Genomic DNA, 3,538 nt, shown 5'->3' with positions numbered 1-3,538 from the left:
ATTAAAATATATTGAATTCCAATTTTCTGAGAACTCTCCGTACTGATTTCCAAAGCAGCTGTACAAGTTTGTGCTCCCATTTTCATAATAGCCAGAACCTGGAAACAACCTAGATGCTCCTCAACTGAAGAGTAGATAAAGAAAATGTGGTACATTTACACAATGGAGTACTACTCAGTGATTAAAAAAAAAACCAACATATTGAAATTTGCAGGCAAATGGACTGAAGTGGAAAAAAACCATCCTGAGTGAGGTAACCCAGACCCAGAAAGACAAATATGGTATGTACTCACTCATAAGTGAATATTAGGCATAAAACAAAGGATGACCAGCCTACAGTCTAAAACACCAGAGACGCGAGGTAACAAAGAGGACCCTAAGAGAGAGACATACATGGATCTGCTAGGAAAAGGAAATAGACATGATCTCCTAAAAGCTTCATACAATAACTGATAGACGCAGATGCAGAGTGGTTAGCTGTGGAGTTAACCACTGGACAGAGCTCTGGGAGTCCTGTCGAAGAGAAGGGGGAGTGCTAACCTGAGCAAGGGGTCCAGACCATGACGGGGAAGCCCTCAGATGATATCCTGAACAAGAGGGTCCAGACCATGACGGGGAAGCCCTCAGAGAAAGCTGACCCGAACTAATGGGATCCCACTGACTCTGGTCAGACAACTAGAAAACCTGCATAAGACTGATCTAGCCCTCCCCTCCACCCCGAAAGGTGACAGTGGGTGGCTTGCAGTTTGTGGGGGCACTGGCAGTAGGACCAGGAGCAATTCTAATGAATGATCTGGCTTTTTTGGAGCCCATTTCCTATGAAAAGTTGCTCAGCCTAGACATGAAGGGGAGGACCTTGGTCCTGCCTCAATGTGGATGTGACAGAATTAGTTCACTCCCCATGGGAAGTCTTACCCTCTCTGAGGAGCAGGTGGGGGATGGGGTGAGGGAAAGGTGGGAGAGCTGGAGGGGGAACTGGGATTAGCATGTAAAAAAGAATAAAATTAAAATAAAAAGTCTAGTACACCCTGACACCATGGATTCCTTCCAAGCCCTGTGCTGTCTGAAGGCTGGTCCCCCAGACAGCAGTAAGTTTGCCCTTCTTATTTAGTCCCCTGAAGTGTGAGGGTTTTCTGCACTCTGTCAAATGTGCTAAGTGTGCCTTACCACACATGTTATCACTGACTAGTGCCCATCATAGTACCAGTAATCATGGGGCCAGAATATCATTTCTGTTCCTGGAGCTGCTGGTGCCACTATGGCTGCTAAATTCTTGGGTTCCTAAAATAACAAAGCAGCTGTGAGTGGTGCAGAGGCGGGCAGTGCCCAGAGCCACTGTAAGTGACGCAGAGGGGGGCAGTGCCCAGAGCCACTGTAAATGACGCAGAGGGGGGCAGTGCCCAGAGCCACTGTAAGTGACGCAGAGGGGGGCAGTGCCCAGAGCCACTGTAAGTGACGCAGAGGGGGGCAGTGCCCAGAGCCACTGTAAATGACGCAGAGGGGGGCAGTGCCCAGAGCCACTGTAAATGACGCAGAGGGGGGCAGTGCCCAGAGCCACTGAGCCACCTCTCCAGTTCCCCAGCCTCTGTTATCTTGAAATCAGAGCAGCTGTGACTACCTGCTCCCAACCTTCCCAAGAAGACCTTACCTTAGAGTCTAGCCAGACTCCTGTCCCCTCCCTGCTGCCAGAGGCACAAACCCTGTCCCAGATGACGTGGTCTGGGAGGCAGATTGCTTGGAGAACATAGGTGGTGGAAGGTTGACCTGGGTTGGAACGCCAAGTGACAGCTTTTGGGAATTTCAGATAGAGCCACCCCAAGTCATCCATGCTTCTCTGAGTCCCCACCATAAGCTCACGGTTCGCCAGCTGGACTTGAGTTTCTTTGTGCTGCTGGTGTCCTCTGGGGGTAAGAAGGTATTTCTGAGAGTTTCCCAGGAAAAGTCGCACCACATTAATTTTTATCCGTGTAGTAGCGCAAGACTTATAATGAAAAGTAGCAGGGTCTGCTCGAGCCCTCTACACTCAGTTTCTCATCTCCAAAACTCTTTATATTGCCATCTCTGAGGTTTAGCTTCATATTTCTAAACAGAAGCCATGCGATAATAGGATAGAGGATGCAGCAGTCAAGTTTTCAAAAAGGTTTGAGACTTAGAGTATAAGTGTATTTTATATGCACACCTATAATCTCAGCACTTGGGAGGTAGAGGCAGGTGGATCTGAGTTTGAAGCCAGCCTGGTCTACAGAGAAAGTTCCAGGACAGTCAAGGCTACACAGAGAAACCCTGTCTCAAAAAAGAAAAAGAAAGAAAAAAAAGTAGTAAAATAATGAAATAATGTCCCGAAATAACAGAGTAAGAAGTACTAGTACTGGCCTGTAATCCCAGCTACTCAGGAGAGGCTGAGACAGGATTTCAAATTTAAGGTACATTTGAAATCTGGGCTACAGAGTGAGTCAAGACCAGACCAGCCCTCATCTCTAAAAGAGGGCTGGCAGAGCCCTGCACTAATATGAACAAGACCCTAGCTAGGTTCAGCCCAACTCCCAGCACCATAAAAACCAGAAGACTGGACTGGACGGGAGTTATAGGCTGTTGTAAGATAACTGATGTGGATGCAGGAAACCAAACTCTTGGTCTCTGCAAGAGCTCTTAACTGACTATCTCTCCAGCCTTCTTCAGCCCCACCCCCCCTTTTTGAGACAGTCTTCCTATGATGCTAACTTTGAATTTACAATCCTCTTGCCTCAGCCTCCTAAACCCTGGAATTTGCACCACCACACCTGGCTTTCTAACCCTAGTGTTCTAATCTTTTATAACATACCACACCCTAAATAAAAAGTCTCTGAGAAAACAAGTAAGATTATTTAAATAATTGTATAGATTTCTAGAGGTGGTTATGACTATTGATTTTGTCATCCATTGTTAAAGAGTCTGCTCTGGTAAACTTTGGATGTTTTTCACAATTAGGATAATTTAAAAAGCAGAAGAAGTCTTTTGAGGTGGAGAGGCAGTGCCTCCTGAGCAGCAGGGCACAGTTCTAGATTGTGAGAGTCACTGTCACAGTTGAAACACACTGCTTGCTGGGCTTCTTAACCATATTAAAATAAAAATGAAAAAGATATGTATCCCTAAAAGATAAACTTCTACCATGGGACAAAATATTTATTTGGAATACCAACTAATGACACAATTATATAGTAAGGTTAATTCGACCCTTTCCCTGTCCAAACCTCTCTCATTTGTTATCCAAATAAACACTTCCTTTTCTAGAAGGAACTGTTTTCTCATGTACTGCCAGTTGGTTCAACATAAAAGATTGTTCTTACACATGAAGACTGGGTGACTACCCAGCACTTTACTTAACACTGTGAGTTACTTGTTTCTACTTGTTTCATAGACACAAAGCCAGGTTCAGTGAGATTCTCTAGTCTATCCAGAAGGCCCTAAAGCAGAAGGCCGATGCAGTCTGGCTGTGCCCTGGCTCCTCCACCCCCCAGGTCGGGACCCTGGCACAGAGACCGTCAGACAAGCACACAGA

This window comes from Microtus oregoni, unplaced genomic scaffold, assembly GCF_018167655.1.
Source record: "Microtus oregoni isolate MIOR12 unplaced genomic scaffold, Mior012 000016F_ref0000370, whole genome shotgun sequence".
NCBI lineage: Eukaryota > Metazoa > Chordata > Mammalia > Rodentia > Cricetidae > Microtus > Microtus oregoni.
The sequence above is the reverse complement of the archived record's forward strand: the minus strand, read 5'-3'. Positions refer to the sequence as shown.